The sequence below is a fragment of the Podarcis vaucheri genome, assembly GCF_965113315.1.
Source record: "Podarcis vaucheri genome assembly, chromosome: 3".
Classification (NCBI taxonomy): Eukaryota; Metazoa; Chordata; class Lepidosauria; order Squamata; family Lacertidae; genus Podarcis; species Podarcis vaucheri.
In genome coordinates this window covers 106,598,255-106,622,401 of record NC_138761.1, presented here as the reverse complement: position 1 = coordinate 106,622,401, position 24,147 = coordinate 106,598,255, and positions in this window count along the sequence as shown.

The window sequence follows — 24,147 nt, the reverse complement described above, 5'->3', positions numbered from 1 at the left end:
TAATCACAACCCATGTGTGCGCAGACATGGCACTGCGGGTTGCGAATGTGCCTCCTGCATGGATCACATTCGCAACCTGAGAGTCCACTGTACTTCACCTGAGGATAGCTCAGCTATGGGACTCCTTGACACAAAGGAAATGCTGTGGCAAAGAATTTAGCCATTTCCAAAGAGGGATAGATACTGTAGAAAGTGATAGCAGTGATTGCCATCTGATGGTGCCAATCTCTGCCTCTGTCTGCCACCATCATGTGACTGGCTGTAGTACTGCACCACCATTTTGCGACCATTGGGCCTCAGTAATTTTCAACAGGAAGTTCACGTACCCAGCCCTACAACACTCTCCTCAGTGCCACAGCCTCACCTCTTAAATCCTATCCCATTTTCACCTTCCCCACTGTGTATTTCATTTCTTTGCCACTAAACATACCTGTCTGACTTTGGAATGACTCAAGAGTAGTGGATGGGGACTAAGAGTGGAAGAGATTATTTTAGGTGCTAAGGGCGAATGGAGGCAGACCTAAAGATTTCGATTAACCTTTGATAACCTCCTTGGGGAAAGGAATTTTACTCAGGAAAATATATCCTTTTCCTAGAAGCAAGTGTCTGGAAACAAGTTGCAGCTTTCCTCTTTCTTATCTATATGAATCACCATCGTTCGAGAGGTCAGAGTTATGCCAAGCGAGACATGGCCTCTGTCTTTCGAGGTTGTTTATATACGAGACTTAAGGCAGCTCTTGCCTCAGCTAAGCTTATAATGCAGAATGTAATGCTACAGTGGCTGTTCCAAATGCCTCTTCTGATTTCTCTTCCACATCATCAGCAACCAGATGTTAACATACACAGTGTGAGATTCAGGCACAACTGCTTTGCTCCTCTCTTCATGCAAGCGATGACACAAACCAGGAAGCTGCAGTAAACCATAACTTCCTGCATGTCCAAACTTGGAACTGTGGCTACTGGTTTCTCATCAACCCATGATACAGATGTTAGCTTTAAATCATGATTTCATATTATGGCTTGTCTGAAAGCCATAAACCAGAGTTTCCCGGTTGACACTTAACGGGACGAGTTATTATTTCTGACTTCCTGGCTTGTTCACTCATTTGCATGGAAAGAGGAACGTAGTTGTTGCACGTGGGTGCCTAAAACTAGCGCATGTTTCAATTAAGCCACTATTGGATGTCTGAATCAAAGCCTCTGCAATGGATGGGTGCTGCACCAGCAGAGTTGGAGAGTACAGATTGTGTAGGAAGCATATTGCATTTGAAGTACATCCACACCTTGCAAAATGCTGGTGGGCCCTTACTGTTCAGTAGAAATCTAGTTTCTGGCAACACATCAAAATCAACAGGTGCGACAAATTCTTGCAGTTGTACAAAAATCCCATTGAAAATTCCAGAATTCCCTGCTTGTTTGACTGTACTTCTTAAAGGAAATAGCTCATTAAAGTAATTTTGGCCACTAGTGTAAATGGCAGCTAGGTTTCTCTTTTGGTCAATTCAGATTGAAGCTGGTTTGGCGGGAAATGCATTAAAACACACTGTTTACGCTGTTTCCAGTGTGCTCCCACCTCTGGTTTGGGAAGTGGCGTACACACAGTGTTCACCGCAATCCTATTCTGTGGTTTCCTATGAAATGTTGAATTTTGATGCATTCTCTCCCAAACCGGTTTCAATCTGAATTGACCAAAAGAGCAACTGAGCCGCATTTTAAGCTGGTAATGTGTACGCAGCCACAGTATTTCATAAGAAACAACTGGATAGATATGGATTGTAACAAATGTTGCATTTAAACTGTTTCCCAAGCAAGCAGGGGGGACACACTGGATGTGGAGTAAACAGAAGTACCCAACCTTATTTTACGAATAAGCCGGATGCGGTCAACCAACACCTTGCAAAATTGTAGTAACTAGCATGCAATACAGTCGTGTCGGTAAGGGCAGGGGGAAACAGAACTTTTTTACTTTTATGTTGCTGGAGGTTCATGAGTACAATCTGTTGAATTGAGCCATTCCTGCTAAACTTTCTGACAAAAGAGCACAGAGATCCAGTCCAGAACATAACTGTCTGTGGTTTATAAAGCGAAGCTGAACTTTTTCTGTCCTTTCCAATAGGTAGCGTTGGATTCGTATGCTGCCTGCATGGCTCTTTCAGAGTCCTCAGTGATAGAAAGCAGAACTGATGATTATCTCAATACTGACTACACACAAAATTTGTTAGCCTTGTTTGGATTTCACAATATTGACATCACTTGTTTCCTGCTCAGAAAGGTCACATGAAGTTCCCCTCTGAAGTTTTAAAGTGAACACTGCATGTTTTGTTTTGTTTTGTTTTGTTTTACAAAATGCAATGACCACCCACCCACCATAAAAATCCTACCCTAAAACGATAACTATAGGACTAGTTGTTACAAGTCCTGATTTTTACATTTTTTAAAAACACACAAGTTTCATAACTTTTCTGCTCCCCGCCCCCTGCCCTCATCTGAAGATGACAAATGGTACTTCTCTGATTGGTGAACCAATTAGATTGTATTTCCAAGATCGTTGAAAGAACCTATTGGTTAATTGGCAGAGAAGCAGACATTAAAAATAACTGTGAAAGTTATTGTGCTGTTTCAATTTTTCAGTCAAGCAATACATCTTTAAAAAAACAAACTATAATTCAAACAAATAGACAGAATTTGTTTCCATGTAAACATACCCAGGGATGTGGGTGGCGCTGTGGGTTAGACCACAGAGCCTAGGACTTGCCAATCAGAAGGTTGGTGGTTCGAATCCCCGCAACGGGGTGAGCTCCCGTTGCTTAGTCCTTGCTCCTGCCGACCTAGCAGTTCGAAAGCACATCAAAGTGCAAATAGATAAATAGGTACTGCTCCAGCAGGAAGGTAAACGGCGTTTCCGTGTGCTGCTCTGGTTCGCCAGAAGCGGCTTAGTCATGCTGGCCACATGACCCAGAAGCTGTATGCTGGCTCCCTCGGCCAATAAAGCGAGATGAGTGCCGCAACCCCAGAGTCGGCCACGACTGGACCTAATGGTCAGGGGTCCCTTTACCTTTACCTAAACATACCCAAGACCATACTATTAGGCTGTAATCCTGCATGCATTTACCTGAGAGTAAACACCACAGAACTCAATGAGATCTACTATTGAGTAGATAGGCATAAGATTGCACTGTTAGGCTGCTTCCACAAGAGATATTGCGCAATCCCTACATGTCTACTCAGAAGTAAGTCCCAAAGAATTCAGTGAGCCTTACTCCCAGGTAAGTGGCTATGGGTAGGTGTATACATACCATTTCTCTCCATGGCAGTATCAGATTAACCTGCCTTATATTTTCCTCAAGAATGTATATTTTTCTATGCACTGAAAGCAAAGCACCCATGAAGTGTTTTCAGGGCCAATTTGCAACCGACACACAAACAATAACAAGAGCTTCTTACCTCTTCTTGCTAAGCCCTTCAGTTTATTTATTTCCTTACTTGAATTTCTATCCTGCAGTCTGCCCCAAGTGAGTAACCGCATGTTGTAAAGAGCAAAATAAAACAAGGCCAATTGAAATAACCAGCTACAACAAAGACTGCGTCTCATCATAAATAACTGGGGGCCCGAGGGGAATTAAGGAGCAGAGAGCAGCTCACATTGTTTATGGTATCGAAATGCCTGATCAGATGCACAGCCACACTCCTCTTCTTTCATCTTGCACACAGTCCCAGAAGGAGGGAGAATCTGCTTATTTCTTCTTCTTTCCGTTGTGAATTCTCCTTGCTTCAGAGAGCAGCCATTCACTTTGAAAGGAGGACCACACTAGCAAACATAAGCCAAGAGGAATGAAAAATACTTGGGATGCTATCAGGGGCATGGCTGGCGTGAAAGCGGGCAATAGGAAGGTGGTGCTTTTAACCTTCTGCACTGAACAAAGGAGAAAAGTTGTCTGAGGTTAGACGAGAAGTAAGTGGAAAACACACCAGAAACCATGTTGCCAAAATTAGATACAAGGAAAGGGCTGTTATTATCTGTGTAGTGATGGATAACGCTTTTCTGCATGCTCTCATTTGTCTTACTGTAGTCATCCCTACTCCCATCCCAGTCATTCACTGCTCTTTATCTTAATGGGCTGGAGATGGGCAAGTAATAGATTTTGCAAATGGGTGCTGCCAATCCTAAACTTCATTTTTTATTAGTTGACAGGCAGTATTCAGGTTTAAGCAGGGCTCTCTCTCCTCTCCTCCTTGCATTAAGTAGCAATCACCCTGCTCTGGCATCTGTCAACTCCCCTTAACTGGATTGCTGAGGTTTGTAACTTAGGTCCTTCCAGGGTGCATAGATTCCGTGGTCTGTTCACACCACCCTGTTAGGGCAACAACATTAAATTATCACCTCTGCTTTTAAGCATGCTACAACATTTCCTCTTCGCATTTAATGCATCTATAGAGGAATGTAATCTCCATTTCCCATGATGTGTTTGGCCTAACCCTTAATCCACCACCACAATTGAAACAAAGCTCAGATTCAGCCCATTCTTCTGTCCCTTGTCTCCCGCCAACCCACCTGTGAAATTTAGGTTGCAAGCTTTTCTTTGTTTCTTATTGCAGCGCAGAGGCCAAAGCCACAAGGAATTCCTGAAAAATGCACTTCCAATGGGCGGGGGGATGGAATAAAGCATATACAAAGAAATGCCTAACACTGTCAACCTGCTGAATAGCTACCTAGCTAATTGCAAAGCACATTTGGAGGTTTTCTTGGGCACAGAGCTGAACTGAAACACACACACACACACACACACACACACACACACACACACACACACAAATGCCTTTTTGCTTCCTGCTCCTGCAGAGTGAATGATGGAGCCCTCTCATCTCCTTAAGAACTCAAAGGCGCAAGGTTGTGGCAGGTGGATGCTCCTGCCGCAGGGTTCGCTGCTGGTTTGGCTTTGATTGGAAGTTGGCCCTTGTTGTTGAAAGGAGACATTTCCCCTTGCCAGCTTCTCTAGACTGCCTGCTTGTGTCCACTGCCACAGGCCTTGTCAGACAGGAGAAAAAGCAATCACTCCCTCCTTCTCCCCCAACACAAACACACATTGCCCCGCCTTCCCGTTCCCAAACAACCACTGAACAAAAGCACGCGAGCTGCCAAATTATAGTTCATTTCTATCAGGCACAAACTGTCTGAGGGTGACTCACGTGTTCATTATATTCCTGTGTTCTGAGAGACATTAGGCAAGTGTTTCTGATTGTTACGGAGTGTTTTCTTTTGACAGGGAATACCAAAGCTGGCTTTCAATGATCACCCATGTCCTCATAGCTCTGTGTTTGGCATCGTGCCTCTCATTGTTCCTTCAGCCGAGATGATAATTGGAGTCAGGTTACCCAGTGTATTAAGTGCAAAGCACTCCTCTACCCCTGCTTCATATTAATCAGATTGCAGTGCAGACAAGTCTTTCTGGACCTCCCGTGCTTTCTCATCTGTCACTGTCCAAAGGTTCGACAACATATTGAGCCTTGTGTGAACAGGTTTACCGTTGTTCGCTCCTCAAAACATCCTGTGGTTAAATGTGCTGCCAGAAGGGTGGAAGGAATCTGTGCAAAAATATATACCTAAGGGAGGAAGACAACATTTATTTTTATACAACCCTTGTTGTTGTTTAGTCGTTTAGTCGTGTCCGACTCTTCGTGACCCCATGGACCAGAGCACGCCAGGCACTTCTGTCCTCCACTGCCTCCCGCAGTTTGATCAAACTCATGCTAGTAGCTTCAAGAACACCATCCAACCATCTCATTCTCTGTCGTCCCCTTCTCCTTGTGCCCTCCATCTTTCCCAACATCAGGGTCTTTTCCAGGGAGTCTTCTCTTCTCATGAGGTGGCCAAAGTATTGGAGCCTCAGCTTCACGATCTGTCCTTCCAGTGAGCACTCAGGGCTGATTTCCTTCAGAATGGAGAGGTTTGATCTTCTTGCAGTCCATGGGACTCTCAAGAGTCTCCTCCAGCACCATAATTCAAAAGCATCAATTCTTCGGCGATCAGCCTTCTTTATGGTCCAGCTCTCACTTCCATACATCACTACTGGGAAAACCATGGCTTTTACTATACGGACCTTTGTTGGCAAGGTGATGTCTCTGCTTTTTAAGATGTTGTCTAGGTTTGCCATCGCCTTTCTCCCAAGGAGCAGGCGTCTTTTAATTTCGTGACTGCTGTCACCATCTGCACTGATCATGGAGCCCAAGAAAGTAAAATCTCTCACTGCCTCCATTTCTTCCCCATCTATTTGCCAGGAGGTGATGGGCCCAGTGGCCATGATCTTCGTTTTTTTGATGTTGAGCTTCAGACCATATTTTGCGCTCTCCTCTTTCACTCTCATTAAAAGGTTCTTTAATTCCTCTTCACTTTCTGCCATCAAGGTTGTGTCATCTGCATATCTGAGGTTGTTGATATTTCTTCCGGCAATCTTAATTCCGGCTTGGGATTCATCCAGCCCAGCCTTTCGCATGATGAATTCTGCATATAAGTTAAATAAGCAGGGAGACAATATACAGCCTTGCCGTACTCCTTTCCCAATTTGGAACCAATCAGTTGTTCCATATCCAGTTCTAACTGTAGCTTCTTGTCCCACATAGAGATTTCACAGGAGACAGATGAGGTGATCAGGCACTCCCATTTCTTTAAGAACTTGCCATAGTTTGCTGTGGTCAACACAGTCAAAGGCTTTTGCATAGTCAATGAAGCAGAAGTAGATGTCTTTCTGGAACTCTCTAGCTTTCTCCATAATCCAGCGCATGTTTGCAATTTGGTCTCTGGTTCCTCTGCCTCTTCTAAATCCAGCTTGCACTTCTGGGAGTTCTCGGTCCACATACTGCTTGAGCCTTCCTTGTAGAATTTTAAGCATAACCTTGCTAGCGTGTGAAATGAGTGAAATTGTGCGGTAGTTGGAGCATTCTTTGGCACTGCCTTTCTTTGGGATTGGAATGTAGACTGATCTTCTCCAATCCTCTGGCCACTGCTGAGTTTTCCAAACTTGCTGGCATATTGAGTGTAGCACCTTAACAGCATCATCTTTTAAAATTTTAAACAGTTCAGCTGGAATACCATCACTTCCACTGGCCTTGTTATTTGCAGTGCTTTCTAAGGCCCATTTGACTTCACTCTCCAGGATGTCTGGCTCAAGGTCAGCAACCACACTACCTGGGGTGTACGAGACATCCATATATTTCTGGTATAATTCCTCTGTGTATTCTTGCCACCTCTTCTTGATGTCTTCTGCTTCAGTTAGATCTTTACCACTTTTGTCCTTTATTATGGTAATCTTTGTACGAAATGTTCCTTTCATATTTCCGATTTTCTTGAACAGATCTCTGGTTCTTCCCATTCTGTTGCTTTCCTCTATTTCTTTGCATTGCTCGTTTAAGAAGGCCTTCTTGTCTCTCCTTGCTGTTCTTTGGAAATCTGCATTCAATTTCCTGTATCTTTCACTATCTCCCTCGCATTTTGCTTGCCTTCTCTCCCCCGCTATTTGTAAGGCCTCGTTGGACAGCCACTTTGCTTTCTTGCATTTCTTTTTCATTGGGATGGTTTTAGTTGCTGCCTCCTGTATAATGTTGCGAGCCTCCACCCATAGTTCTTCAGGCACTCTGTCCAGCAAATCTAAATCCTTAAACCTGTTCCTCACTTCCACTGTGTATTCATAAGGGATTTGGTTTAGATTGTATCTTACCTGTCCAGTGGTTTTTCCTACTTTCTTCAGTTTAAGCTTGAATTTTGCTATAAGGAGCTGATGATCTGAGCCACAGTCAGCTCCAGGTCTTGTTTTTGCTGACTGTATAGAGCTTCTCCATCTTTGGCTGCAGAGAATATAATCAATCTGATTTCGATGTTGCCCATCTGGGGATGTCCATGTGTAGAGTCGTCTCTTGTGTTGTTGGAAAAGCGTGTTTGTGATGACCAGCTTGTTCTCTTGACAGAACTCTATTAGCCTTTGCCCTGCTTCGTTTTGATCTCCAAGGCCAAACTTGCCAGTTGTTCCTTTTATCTCTTGATTCCCTACTTTAGCATTCCAATCCCCTATAATGAGCAGAACATCCTTCTTTGGTGTCACTTCTATAAGGTCTTGTAAGTCTTCATAGAACTGGTCAATTTCAGTTTCTTCAGCACCAGTAGTTGGTGCATAAACTTGGATTACTGTGATGTTAAAAGGTCTGCCTTGGATTCGTATCGAGATCATTCTATCATTTTTGAGACTGCATCCCAGTACAGCTTTCGCCACTCTTTTGTTGACTATGAGGGCCACTCCATTTCTCTTACGGGTTTCTTGCCCACAGTAGTAGATATGATAGTCATCCGAACTGAATTCACCCATTCCCGTCCATTTTAGCTCACTGATGCCCAGGATGTCAATATTTATTCTTGCCATCTCATTTTTGACCACATCCAACTTACCCAGGTTCATGGTTCTTACATTCCAGGTTCCTATGCAATATTTTTCTTTACAGCATTGGACTTTCCTTTCGCTTCCATGCATATCCACAACTGAGCGTCCTTTCGGCTTTGGCCCAGCCGCTTCATCAGCTCTGGATCTACTTGTACTTGTCCTCCGCTCTTCCCCAGTAGCATGTTGGACACCTTCCGACCTGAGGGGCTCATCTTCCAGTGTCATAACTTTTATATGCCTGTTGTCTTTGTCCATGGAGTTTTCTTGGCAGGGATACTGGAGTGGCTTGCCGGTTCCTACTCCAGGTGGATCACGTTTGGTCAAAACTCTCCACTATGACCTGTTCATCTTGGGTGCCCTGCTCGGCGTAGTTCATAGCTTCTCTGAGTTCTTCAAGCCCCTCCGCCACGGCAAGGCAGTGATCCATGAAGGGGATACAACCCTTAGGAGCTTAATAATAATAATAATAATAATAATAATAATAATAATAATAATTGTGATGTACTGAAGTTCTCACCCTGGGCCAGCAGGGAGAATACTGTAGATAGTTTTCACTCAGGTCCACATATGCAAATAAGGGATTGAAAGTGACGTTCAGTGATTGGATAGTTACAGAAAGTACTACAGTTGCGTTGTAGTGGAGCTCTATATAAGCAGGCTGGCTGAACCCTTCAAGTTCAGTTCTGTTCTGGCCTGTGAATAAAAAAGAGCTGTTTGAAAAATCGCTGTGTCGTCTTGACAATAATAATCGCTGTGTCGAACTTGACAATAATAATAATAATTTATTATTTATACCCTGCCCATCTGGCTGGGTTTCCCGAGCCACTCTGGGCGGCTTTCAACCGAATATTAAAAACAACACAGTGTCAGACATTAAAAACTTCCCTAAACAGGGCCACCTTCAGTTGTCTTTTAAAAGTAAAATAGTTGTTTATTGCCTTGACATCTGCTGGGAGGGCGCTTAGAACATTAAACAATGTTCTTCCTCTGTCTTCACATTTTTGTTGGGGACTGGTTGGATGTAGAAGAGTGGTGGAATCTGCCCAACCAAGAGCCCCCCAGGGAAGGTGCAGAGATAGATGATTTTGAACCTGGGGATTGGTGGTTGGACCCCGGACACACCTCAGAGGAGTGGATGAGCTGGGAAATGCTAGAATCAGGGCCCTTGAGGAATAGCGAAGAGACAGGACAGAGTGAGGAGGTTTCCAGTTTGGACGCAGGCGCCGACAGTAATGACAGAGGGGAGGCAGGCCCTGCAGTTCTCCCTCAAAGGCACCCTACAGCTTCTCTGCTGACAGCTTGCCACTCTCCCAGTCTGAGAACAAGGCATTTAAGGCATGTTTCTGTGCAGTGAGCCAGGCAGATACAGAGGGAGTCCCTTGGAGCTTGCCGTAGCAGAAGAACACAGAGGGAGGGGCCTGACACAGAAGGCTAGGAAGTGAAGGCGGGGCTACATGCCGGTTCGAACAACTGTTTCATTAAGACAGGTTTACCCAAGAAAAGTCTCGGTGTGTTCTTTGATTTGCTTTCCTTAATAAAGAAACTAACTGCAAGTTAAAAGGGACGCGGGTGGCGCTCTGGGTTAAACCACAGAGCCTAGGACTTGCCAATCAGAAGGTTGGTGCTTTGAATCCCCGTGACGGGGTGAGCTCCCGTTGCTCGGTCTCTGCTCCTGCCAACCTAGCAGTTTGAAAGCACAAAGTGCAAATAGATAAATAGGTACCACTGTGGTGGGAAGGTAAACGGTGTTTCTGTACACTGCTCCGGTTCGCCAGAAGCGTCTCAGTCATGCTGGCCACATGACCCGGAAGCTGTACGCCGGCTCCCTCGGCCAGTAAAGCGAGATGAGTGCTGCAACCCCAGAGTCGGTCACGACTGGACCTAATGGTCAGGGGTCCATTTACCTTTACTTTAACTGCAAGTTAGCCAAGCGTCCATCTCTCTCTTTCTTGCTCCGCCTGTTGGCTCCTTGACAATGTTATCCTTAGGAGAAAATACTACTACTACTACTACTACTACTACTAATTTATTTGTCCCCTGTCCATCTGACTAGGTTGCCCCAGCCACTCTGGCTATCATTTACAAAAACATAACAAAACATTAAAACATTAAACCTTAAAAAGCTTCCCTACAGAGGACTGCCTTCAGATGTTTCCTAAATGTTATATAGCTACTCACCTTCTTAACATCTGATGGGAGGTCATTCCACAGGGTGGGGGCCACTACCAAGAAGGCTCTCTGCCTGGTTCCCTGTAATTTTACTTCTTGCAGTGTGGAAACTACCAGAAGGCCCTCGGTGCTGGATCTCAGTGTTTGGACAGAAAGATGGGGGTGGAGACACTCCTTCTGGGATACAGGACCGAGGATGCAGACTGAGTCAGACCATTGGTCCATCAAGTTCAGGAGCACCTACACTGACTGGCAGTGGTTCTCTTGGGAATCGTTCAGACAAAGGTCTCTTTCAGCCCTTCCTGGAGGTGCCAAGGTTTGAACCTGGGAACCTCTGTATATTAGACAGCATCTTAAAAAGCAGAGACATCACCTTGCCAACAAAGGACCGTATAGTTAAAGCTATGGTTTTCCCAGTAGTGTTGTATGGAAGTGAGAGCTGGACCATAAAGAAGGCTGATCGCCGAAGAATCGATGCTTCTGAATTATGGTGCTGGAGGAGACTCTTGAGAGTCCCATGGACTGCAAGAAGATCAAACCTCTCCATTCTGAAGGAAATCAGCCCTGAGTGCTCACTGGAAGGACAGATCATGAAGCTGAGGCTCCAATACTTTGGCCACCTCATGAGAAGAGAAGACTCCCTGGAAAAGACCCTGATGTTGGGAAAGATGGAGGGCACAAGGAGAAGGGGACGACAGAGGATGAGATGGTTGGACAGTGTTTTCAAAGCTACCAGCATGAGTTTGACCAAACTGCGGGAGGCAGTGGAAGACAGGAGTGCCTGGCGTGCTCTGGTCCATGGGGTCACGAAGAGTCGGACGCGACTAAATGACTAAACAACAACAACAACAACTACCACTGAGTTATGGCTCTGTGAGGTAGGTTAGATAGCGACTAGCCCAAAGCCACCTTGTGAGCTATGTGGTTGAATGAGAATTCAAACCAGAGGGACGGGACGTGAACTGGTTAGTTTCGGACATGGAAGAGAGGAGGACTTCAAGCACTGCTTTGTCTTGAGAGGAACTGGCTTCTCTTGAGAAGATGTCATTGCAAAGAGAGCTCCCAGCAACCTCCTCTTGCACAATCCTTACATTGCATTTCCAAAGGAATTCCAGCACAAGCCCTGAGGCTGCCTTCGAAGACCTGTGGGTGATGTCATGTCTGCAGCAAATGGGATGACAACAATCGCCCATTATATGACCCTGTTTATTTTTGCAGGGAGACACAGAAATGCAGCTTCAGAAAGAAGCCTCAAGTTCTATGGGAGGCCATCTCTCAGTTCCCTTCTGTTCCTGGCGGTGTGGTTTTGTTAACAGGAAGCCATTAAGTCTATCATATTTAATGGCTTCCATCAGCAAGGCTGTTAATATGCAAAGGTTTGATAAACCTGGGTTTATCGGCCACTCTGTCTGCCATTACAGCGCCCCTGAGTTGCATAAACCAAATTCAAACATCGGGTTCCAGGCAGGAGGGGTGATGGTTTATCAATGTCAGACATCATCACTTGGAAAATGTTTATTAGAGAAGATGAGGAAAACCAGCGCTGTGTTGCAATTTGGAAAACAAACACAAAATTGATTCACGCATCCTTGCAATGCACGCACGCCTAGAGCACCCAGATTTTATAAAGCAATTTGCCCAACAGCCAATGATCCTTAAGCTGTTTTGGAGGAGGAGGAGGAGGAAGAAGAGGTTTTTAAGCTTATACATGTTAAATCACAGTTCAGGATCACTGCACACAACTGATGAGCTTTAAGCAGAATGGATTGTAAGCGAAGTACCTTTAGCATAATCCATAAGGAGTCTCTGCAGCTTCTGGAATAGGGGCATTTATCACATTAAATTCATGATCTCACAAAGACTGTTACGGAGACATTTGTAGCTCTGCCTAATTTAAAAGCAGGGATGAAATCCATTTTAAATCCATTTCAGGGTCTGCTCCCGTTCGAGTCGGCGGAGCAACGTAAACACAGGGCAAAGCTGTTATAGAGCAAATTAAATCAACCTTTCTGCAGAGCAGAATTGCTGTGTGTGCGTTCCTTAGCATTTGTGTGTGTGACTTCCATTTCAAAATATGTGCCACAGAAATTTGATTCAGAAGCGATTCCTTGGTTCTTTGCTGTGTCTATTGGCCATGAAGATAAACAGTGGATTGCCATTAGGGCTGTGAGTGAGAAATAGATCTGGAGAGGCCTTCTGTACCTTTAAGATTCACATAGGAAGGGAGGGGGGAATGGTACTTGGCTACATTTCCCCCCTCTATGCATGCATTTTAAAAGGTACAGCTGCCGGGTCTGAAAGGGGTCAGATTGCAGTTCTGCATTGCATAGGTTTTAGTGTGGTAATGGTCACTAGTAGAGAAATTAAATGCCTACTCTTCTGGGAAAAAGAATCAGACTCTGCAAGTAACAAAATAGTGGTCTTTAAACACTGGACAAAATTACAGCACATACCCCTACAGCAGTTATGCTGCCCTGAGGTCAGGTATCTCATAGATCCTATGAAGCACATATAAGTAATTGTCAGGAGCTCCTCCTACACTAGAGTAGGACTGGCATGTTCCCTCCCTCCTGGTCAATCGTTCGGGAGCTTCAAAAGCTTTCTTCAGCCCGAACATCACAGCAACCAATGCCAACGGACATCGGCACACTTAGGGATCTGCAGTCTTTGCAGCTTGCGGGACAGACCTCAGCAACTCAGCATTTTGTCTAATCTACTTTATTTACTGTATTTTTTGCTCTAGAAGACTCACTTTTTCCCTCCTAAAAAGTAAGGGAAATGTGTGTGCGTCTTATGGAGCGAATGCAGGCTGCTCAGCTATCCCAGAAGCCAGAACAACGAGAGGGATTGTTGCGCAGCGATCCCTCTTGCTGTTCTGGCTTCCGAGATTTAGAATATTGTTTTTCTTGTTTTCCTCCTCCAAAAACTAGGTGCGTCTTGTGGTCTGGTGCGTTTTATAGAGCAAAAAATACGGTACATATAAACACACACGGAGCACTGCAACATGGCTCCCTCTCTCTCTAGCATCAGGCAGCAAAGAGAAAAAGAACAAAGGATAGTACAGTGGTACCTCGGGTTACATACGCTTCAGGTTACATACACTTCAGGTTACAGACTCTGCTAACCCAGAAATATTGCCTTGGGTTAAGAACTTTGCTTCAGGATGAGAACAGAAATCGTGCAGCGGCGGCACAGCGACAGCAGGAGACCCCATTAGCTAAAGTGATGCTTCAGGTTAATAATAGTTTCAGGTTAAGAACAGACCTCCAGAACAAATTAAGTTCTTAACCCGAGGTGCCACTGTAGTCCCACTTCACGGAACACAGTAACACAAACATCCTGTCTCCGTCACTTCCCACTCTGTGGAATCAAAACATATACTGTCATGTGATAGACAACAATCCCATGACTGCAATTGTGGAGCAGGAATTCTAACAGTAATAACTGTGCATATGTTGTGTGTTTAAACAACAGGCTTTCAGAGTTCTGTTTTTAGAAAAATTATTCTCCAATTCATTCCACTGTCTGAGCTAAAACAACAAACTGCTGCATTTCTCTTCCCATGACTCATCTGGAGCATTTTTTAAAATAGATGCTTGGTGCATTTGGGCTTTTTCCAAAGTACATATTTCAGAAGTTTGCGATAGGTGCAGTTTCTGTGCAACCACAATGCTTCAGAGGAGAAGCACAATTCATTACTTCTTATCTCTACCGATACAAGGCAAAAGTGGAAACCGCCTCCCATTCTTTCAGTTCTGTTCCAGGCATTTGGGGTTGGTTGGTGAACATTAATTGCTTCTTTGTGACTGAAATAAATGGCGCCTCACACCAAAGCCATTTCTCTGGGAACAGGAACAGCGTTTCCCAAGTGTATTCCTCCTGAGAAAAGAGTTGATGCAGGTCTGTAGCTGGACGCTTTGCAGAGAAACAAAAGGAATCCTGGGCAGCCAGAACCATTTGCAGAACCAACATTGAGCTGCTAGAAGAAAGATAATTCGGGCTTTATATGAACTCTGCCTATTAGAAGTTTTGCTAATTCACCAACATCTGCCTTAAGTAGTCATTGTCTTAAATAGCAATTAGACTCTCATCTCTCTAGAGAATCTAAACCGAATTCTTCTCCAGGTTCAGCTGAAACCTTGCCTCCTGGGACTCCATTACTCTGAACGTTTTTCTCACATAAACATGAAGAGCTTCCTGGAAAATCAAAACCCAATTATTCTTACTGTGGGTCACCAGTCCCCTTGATAGATACATACGCATTTAATAATAATATTTTAAAACTTTGAATCTCGTGCTACAAAAAAAGAAACATTGGGCATAACCCAAGCGAAAGTCATTGTAACTCTGTAACTCTCTCCAGCTAAAGTTAAATCTGATTAGCTCTCATATGCTACGTGATAGCTAATCCTGTTGTTAATGTCACATATATTTAGGCCCTAAATTGCACGCACTGCCCCAAGCACAGCTGCTAAAACAAAAATGGGGAATGCATAGACATTTTCTCTGTAGGCAGAACAACACCTCCAACTACAGACTCTGTTCTGGGACATGCAATCTGTCCGGGGAGAAAAACATTGTTATATTTACCATTCAGAGCCTGGTTGCAACAGGCATTTTATGGCTGCTGCATGCTAGGCACCATGGGATGAGAAGCAGATGTTAGCATTTGCAAGGGTTTTCTGGTGAGTTAGTGTCAAAGACTTAGGGCTTGGACATACAGTGGTACCTTGGGTTAAGTACTTAATTCGTTCCGGAGGTCTGTTCTTAACCTGAAACTGTTCTTAACCTGAAGCACCACTTTAGCTAATGGGGCCTCCTGCTGCCGTCATGCCGCTGGAGCATGATTTCTGTTCTCCGCCTGAAGCAAAGTTCTTAACCTGAGGTAATATTTCTGGGTTAGCGGAGTCTGTAACCTGAAGCGTATGTAACCTGAAGCGTATGTAACCCGAGGTACCACTGTATTTAACCTGAAACTGTTCTTAACCTGAAGCACCACTTTAGCTAATGGGGCCTCCTGCTGCTGGAGTATTGGCGGTTAGGCATTGGAATATGTGTTGTGCGTTGGTGGGCAGGGTTTGCCCATCACCTACCCCGCTCCTTGTAGGGTATTCTGTTAAAGGAATCTGGCGGTCATGCATTCTGTCCGATGCCCTGCTGGTGGCTAGGGCTAGGGCACAACCCCCAGTGACATCAGGGGACGCTTCCAGTTGTATTTGCATCAACAATCTCCTCCCACTGTTTGTTAACCACCGCGGCGCATGTGGGATCATGTACAGGTTGTTTTATCCAGTGCCTAGGCCAATACCACTCACATACTGTAACCAATAAATGTTGTGGCCTCTTTCAGCCCATTAACCTGAAATTCTTGCGTCCTTGTCTCTTATTTACCACCACGCGGGTGCGGTTCCTCGACTCATAAACATGGGTGAAATATACTCAGAGTCGAGAGTGGATTTCATGCTCTTTATTCAGCTCATAGTGGTGAGGAGGAATGGAAGTTCCCCCACAATATCTGCTTTATATACATTGTTTACACAATGGGCTGCATGTGATTGGCTAATTCCGGGATTCTCCTGCAGGCCAATCAGGTTGTGGATTCACTTCCACCTGGAGCTGGATTGGGTGGCTCCTGCAGACCAATCATACTGCTGCATTGTTCTAGGACCAATCAGACTGCTGCATTGTTCTAGGACCAATCAGACTGCTGCATTTCGGATCCTATTCAACTCAGTATATAACACCGGGTCTGAGAGCTTTTCTGCTTATCCCATTCTTTCTAGGTACGGGTTGAAGCGGATTTGCTTTTGTGCTGCAGTTTCCCTGCCTCGCTCAACCCTAGAAAGCCCACGCTTTAGTGCTAAATCGTAGCAAACATCAATCCGGAGACAGCGGTGGAGCAAGCCGATCAGGCGCCTGGGGCTGCACGTGTGCCCTGTGCCCAGGGGTGGGGCCAGCCGGGGCAGGACACTCTGTGGGGCCTCTGAGAAGTCTGCCTGCCTCCTCCCACTCAGCTGCCCTCCAGGAGAGACACGTGGCTCAGGCACGCTGCAGGCCCCGCGGTGAGTGCCACCTGACAGTGGGGGGACCGCCCCCACTGCACCCCCTTCCTCCGCCCCTGTCTGGAGAAAACCCAACTGACATTTGCTATGATTCAGCAGTAAACAGCAGGGCAAGTGAAAGTGTGGATGAGCCCAGTATATCTGAAGGAGCGTCTCCACCCCCATCGTTCTACCCGGACACTGAGGTCCAGCTCCAAAGAGGGCCTTCTGGCGGTTCCCTCACTGTGAGAAGCCAAGTTACAGGGAACTAGGCAGAGGGCCTTCTCGGTAGTGGCACCCACCCTGTGGAACACCCTCCCTTGTCAAAGAGAACAACAACTACCAGACTTTTAGAAGACATCTGAAGGCAATCCTGTTTAGGGAAGCTTTTAATGTTTGATGCAATACTGTATTTTAATACTTTGTTGGAAGTTGCCCAGTGTGGCTGGGGAAGCCCAGCCAGATAGGCAGGGTATAAATAATAAATTATTATTATTATTATTACGAAGGATCTCTTGGACTGTCACCACCATCCTTTTGCTGTGTATTATTCAGATATCACAGATTTATAGAGCTGGAAGGGACCCCATGGTTATCTAGTCCAACCCTCTGAAACACAGGAATCTCTCACCCAACGTGGGGCTCGAACTCACTACCCCGAGATTAAGAGTCTCATGCTCTACCAACTGAGCTACCCCTCAATATGTATATATTTGGTGGGAAATGTTTTAACTGGTTTCAATACTGCATTATTGTGTTATTGTAACTCACCCTGGAACCATGTGGTGAAGGGTAGATAAGAAATTCCATCCAAAAACTGAATATAACAAGATTCATGGGTTCTACAGACAAGTTAACAAGATCTGTCAGTCAAGGTGATGAAGAGCTCAGTTCATCTTACTTTGAATAATTTGCCCTTAGTTAACGTCGTTGTTAACCATTCTAGCGGCGTGCAAAATGGGCAGGCAACTTTACGCAGTGGTATGTATAAGAATCAGTATCCAGTTATATGTCTATAATGCACATAGGAGTTGTCTTTGATGCATTCTTGATGCATCTTCCATAACTTTGAATTTTTATTGCCACAGCAATAAAAATTATCCGTCAGCTGTATAATATGAAAATATAATTGTATAATTAATTCAAAGGAATATATAAATCCACTGATATATGCATCCTTAGTAAGCTTCTTTTTAAGATTTTGAAGTTGCAATCCCATTTAATACTTAATAATAAGTAATCCCATTGAATACTTCATAAGGAAACACGCTAAGGATTTAAGCGCAGAAATATTAGCTATTTATTTGGAAAATCTACTACATTTTTATGTGCCTTTACTCCTACAATAGAACATATATAATTAAAATTGTTGATGTTTCTGACATTTTTAGTATCTGCTTAAGAAAACCAGCATTAAAAAAAAAAGTCAGCTTACAATGTCATTCCTGAAGTGTGTCATTCTGACATTTTGGACAGCGTGCTTTATATTGGAAACATCACAGTTTCTGCCATTTGCATTTTAAAGAGAAATCAGTTTTAAAACAGTCTGGTTTAAAATTGACAACAGTTTTTTTTTTAACTGTTGTCGATGAGAAGTTCATCTGAAAATAGTGATGCATCTTCAAAATTATGTGACTTCCTCCCCAACCCCCAACTAGTTTGGATTACCTTTTCATGAGGCCAGAGTGTAAGGACTCTGCCACAAATAGTTTGGAACATGTTAACTTGAAATAGAACTTCATGGGGGGCGGGGGATATTGCTCAGATTGACAATGTCCACCTATCTCTTCCAAAAGGAGAAACATACACCTCGTTTTCTCATAAGCAGTGATGTCAGAAGAATGGACTTACCATCTTATATCCATCACATTGCCTTGGGTATTTTGTGTCAGAAGTATGCAGGGGCTGAACATGAGCACACACACACACACACACACACACACACACACACACGTGTCCAATCACTCAACCCTTAAAAGAAAGAAAAAGGCAGCTGGAAACATCAAAATGACATTAAGCATGCTCTTTGATGATGAGTGGGTTGAAGAGGAATAATGAAAGACCCTGCATGCAAAATCATCTCACTGCTGGAGGAAGATCTAAGAACCCCTTCACTGCTCTACTTTCAAACAATAAGCCTTAATTCATTGGTGTAGCATAACAACATCCTTTAAACAGGGGAAGTTTTGCTTCTATTGCCACTTTAAAGGAATTTTGCAGAAAGGCCACCATCCCCTTTAAGATTATCTCGACAACCTTCCCTAGGTATTTTAAAGGTGAAATCAAATGTTTCCATTGTTTCAGTCTTCATAAATGGTTTAATAATGTTTTGTTCAAGGATCCTCAGTAATGAGGTTTTTTTAGGGCTCATCAGATATGGGTTAAGGATTACTGGTTGCATTTAAACGGATGTGATGACAGACGCTGTTCACTTTTTGTGGGTGGGCAGAATTTGAAAGCTTCTGGGCTATTCAAAATTTGATATACAGTGGTACCTTGGCTTGCAACCACTTTGGATTACAATCGTTTTGGATTACAACCACGTCAAACCTGGAAGTGTGTGTCCCTTTTTTTTGGATTACAACCCATTTTTTTTATTACAACCAATTTTGGGGGGAAGGCCCCATTGGTGAAAGCGTACCTTGGGTTACAACCTGTTTTGGTTTACAACCGGATCTCCGGAATGGATTATGGTTGTAAACCAAGGTACCACTGTAACATGAGCATGAAAAGACTGCTCTAGATATCATCCCATAGTCAGTGTGCATCAGATCATAAGCTGAGTTTAAACCCAAGGATTTAAACCCAAGTCTGAGGCCCACTGATTCTCCATGGATAGAGACGGAAAACCTGTGACTCTCTGGGCTCCAACTCCCCAGGCCCAGTCAGAATGACCCATTACTAGGAATGACGGAAGTCCAAAATCTGTTGTCCATCCCTGTCCTAGAAAGTGTGCACAGGATAGCCTTCTACTATAATTATCTACTGATACTTGTGTATCCTACACATGTCTACTCAGAGGTAAGTACAATTGAGTATGTTTGGCAAATCCTCACCTTGATCAACTCCCGCCTGGAAACCTATGTCCCCATTGTGGAAGGGCAGGTGGATCAAGAATTGGCCTCCACAGTCATTTATGGACACACTGTTACTACCCTGTTCATGGAAGACAATCTTACTTTGCCACTAGTAATCGCCAAAGACATTTGAGTTCAATGGTTCTTACTGACAGGTAAGTGGGCATAGGATTACAGCCTAAGTCATCTAAGCAGAATGTGTGTGACAGAGAGTGTAGGGGGATTTTATTTTGCTTGTGGTAACTGAGATGTATGGAAGTGAGAGCTGGGCCATAAAGAAGGCTGATCGCCGAAGAATTGATGCTTTTGAATTATGGTGCTGGAGGAGACTCTTGAGAGTCCCATGGACTGCAAGAAGATCAAACCTATCTATTCTGAAGGAAATCAGCCCTGAGTGCTCACTGGAAGGACAGATCCTGAAGATGAGGCTCCAATACTTTGGTGACCTCATGAGAAGAGAAGACTCCCTAGGAAAGATCCTGATGCTGGGAAAGATGGAGGGCACAAGGAGAAGGGGATGACAGAGGACGAGATGGTTGGATAGTGTTCTTGAAGCTACCAGCATGAGTTTGACCAAACTGCGTGAGGCAGTGGAAGACAGGAGTGCCTGGCGTGCTCTGGTCCATGGGGTCATGAAGAGTCGGACATGACTAAACAACTAAGCAACAACAAAACTGAGATGAACATTTTGTGAATATTAGTGACTAGTAAATAGAGTTTTCTTTCTGCCTTTCTCCACCAACTGATTGGTTGCAGGTGATTGTTTCTTCTTGCTGTGTTTTTGCTGCTGCTCTGTACAAGATTTAGACTGAAATGTTTTGACTTTAGGTTTGATTATGGTTTTATTTTAACTCATTAAAAAGAATCATTAAAAACCTAGGGAAATAGTTTTAAAGCAAACAAATCCATGAGCAGTAACAGAGGTCATTAAATATAAAATTCATCCCATTATAAACTGACCATCCTTTATACATGTCGTTCTGGCTATAAGTTATAAGAGAGGCCCTGAGATTTGTGTTTCAGCTTTATTAGCATTTTTTTTAAAAATTTTTTTATATTTTTATTTAAGAAAGATACACTCTTTACATCGTTATACAAATATATACACCCATAAAAGTTTCCATCATAGGAAGAAGTAAGAAAAAAAGAAAAAAAAGAAAAAGAGAAAAGAAAAACAAAAGAGAAAGAAAGAAAGAAAGATAACATACAATAATACAAATACAATACTTCCGTCCGACTCGGTTTTGGAATTACATAATCTTACATTAATTTGCAGTATTACTAAAACGTTATACGTCAATGCTTTTAATTATCGTCGATTGATAAGTTATTTATTCCCTGGCTGCTTTCAAAATAAATTAGAAATTTGTTCCATTCGTCTTTAAATTTAACTGTTTTGTTTTGTCTTATTTTTTGGGTTAATCTCGCTAGTTCAATATATTGGTATAACCTCATTTGCCATTCTCCAACCGTGGGTAAATCAGGGGTTTTCCATTTTTGTGCAATTTGAATTCTCGCCGCTGCCATGGCATATTGAACGAAGGTTTGATCTATTTTCTTTATTTCTTTACCAATCATTCCTAAAAGAAACAACTCAGGGGTTTTAGGGAAATTATATCTCAAATTTTTTTTCAATTCGTCATGTATTTGCTTCCAGAATTCCTTCACCACATCACAGGTCCACCAAATATGGAAAAAGGTCCCGACCTTGTCCCTGCATCTCCAGCAGGTGTTATCAACATTATTATACATCTTTCCTAGCTTTACTGGGGTCAAATACCAGCGATATATCATTTTCTCTAGATTTTCGCGAAGGGCTACGCATGCTGTAAATTTTACACCTTTTGTCCACAATATCTGCCAGTTTTTATACTCTATGTTGTGACCAAGGTCTTTTTCCCATTTTACCAACGCTCCCTTCACCAGATCTTCCTTCGTGTCCCATTCCAATAATTGTTTATACATTTTGGAGAGAAGTTTTTCATTACTCTCCAAAATTTCCACCTGAAACCTTGATTTTTTTCCACTAAAACCCACTCTCTTATGTTCGCCCCATAGAGCATTAATCTGATGAAAAAGCAGCCACTCTTTTATTCTGTCTTTCAGCTGCTCATAGGGCTTCACCTTCCATCCTGCTTCTGTCTTCACTAAGAGGTCCTCATATGTACATTTTTTCTTCAGCCATATTTATTTTCTTGCTTTTAATAATATCAGTTGGAGACAGCCACCCTGGGATGCCTTTTTCGATCAATTTTTTATACCTCTTCCACACCTCTAGTAATGGGCCTCTAATTATATGGTTGGAGAAGCCTCTATGAGCTTCCCCTTTCTCTTGCCAAAGGTAGGCGTGCCACCCGAATCTAATATTAAAGCCCTCCAAATCCAATAAATCTGTATTTTGGAGGGTGGCCCACTCCTTTATCCAACATAGGCAGGATGCTTCATAATAGAGCCTGATATTCGGGGCTGCAAAACCACACCTCTCTCTTGAATCTGTCAGGTATTTAAACTTTATTCTGGCTCTCTTACCCTGCCAGATGTACTTGGTCAGGGTTTTTTGCCAGTTCTTAAGGAGGGAGGTACCTTTAATAATCGGAATATTTTGAAACAAAAATAATAGCCTCGGGAGGATACACATCTTAATAGCAGACATTCTCCCTGTCCATGATAATTCCAGTCTGTGCCAGGTGTCCATATCTTTTTTGATATCCTGCCAGGCCTTACTATAATTGTCCTCGACCAAATTTATGTTTTTTGGTGAGAGCCAAATTCCCAAATATTTGACTTTATTCACAATTTTAATACCACTTTTTTCTTCTAGTTGGGTTTTATCCTGTTCAGTCATATTCTTTATTAGAATCTTTGTTTTTTTCCTGTTTAATCTAAAGCCCGACAGTCTACCAAATTCCTCTAGAAGTTCTATTACCCTACTTGTACTGTCCACTGGGTTCTCCACGGACAGGACCAAGTCGTCGGCGTAGGCTTTAAGCTTAAATTCTTTCTTTCCAATTTTTATCCCCCTTACATTTACCGCCTCTCTTATTCTATTTGCAATTACTTCCAATATCATTATAAATAACAAGGGGGACAAAGGACAGCCCTGCCTTGTACCTTTCTTGATCTTAAAGGGTTTAGTCAAATTATCATTTATGATCAGCCTGGCCTGCTGCTCTGAACATATTGCCCTGATACCTTTCATGTAGGGGCCTTCAATACCTGCCTTCTCCAGACATTGTAATAAAAATTCCCAGGAGACATTATCAAAAGCCTTTTCGGCGTCTATAAAGATTAATGCTGCAGGGACGTCTATTCTCATATCTAGATATTCAATAATGTTTAGTATGTGGCGAACATTTTCTTTCTGGTGTCTGTTAGGGAGAAATCCTGCTTGGTCTTTGTGTATATACTTTGTTAAGAGCTTCTTAAGTCTACCAGCAATGATATCGGCAAAGATCTTATAATCGTTATTAAGTAAAGAGATTGGTCTATAATTTTTTACATCTGTTTTTTCTTTCTCTGATTTTGGGATCAAGGTTATATAAGCCATTTTCCACGACTCCGGGATCTTCCCTCCCTGGAGGATGTTATTGATCACGTCTTTAAGCACTGGGGCTAAGTACTCCCCTAACGTTTTGTAATATTTTGCAGATAAGCCATCTGGACCTGGGGATTTCCCCATCTTCATCCTACCGATGGCCTCCTTTATCTCATTTACTGTGATCTCCTTATTCAGATGTATCCTGTCCTCCTCTGTTATGTATCTCCTCTCATTTTGATCCAGGTAGTTCTTAATTTCAACACTGTTTTCTCTTCCTCTTTCATACAACTTTTCAAAAAATTGGGTAAACCTGTTTTCTATCTCCTCTGGGTCTTCTATGATATTATCCTCTATTATTATTTTATTTATCACATTTTGTTTCTTTCTTTTTCTTAACTGCCAAGCTAATAGTTTCCCCATTTTATTTGCCGATTCGAAATATCTTTGCTTTGTAAATTTAATTTTCCATTCTATCTCCTGATTTAGTATTGCCGAATATTGAGATTGAAGCACCCTAGAGGCTCGGATGGCATCATCATCTGTAGGGTTTATGACCAATTTTCTCTCGTAGTTTCTCAATTGAGAGAGGATATCCTCTTTCTTACGTTCCCTTACCTTTCTTCTGTAGCTATTTTGTTGTATTAGCAGACCCCTCAGCACCACCTTACTGGCGTCCCAAACCACATCTATAGGGGTTTCTTTATTCAAATTTAAATCTAAATATTCTTTTAGGGTACCTTTAATTTTTTTCCTCACCTCTTCATTATCCAATAGGTTCTCACTCATCCTCCACTTGTATTGTCCCTTCACTTCATTTTTTATTTCCATGTCTAAGGCACAGTGATCAGATATTGTCCTGGGGTAAATTTTACAACTCTTCACCCTTAGCGAGAGTA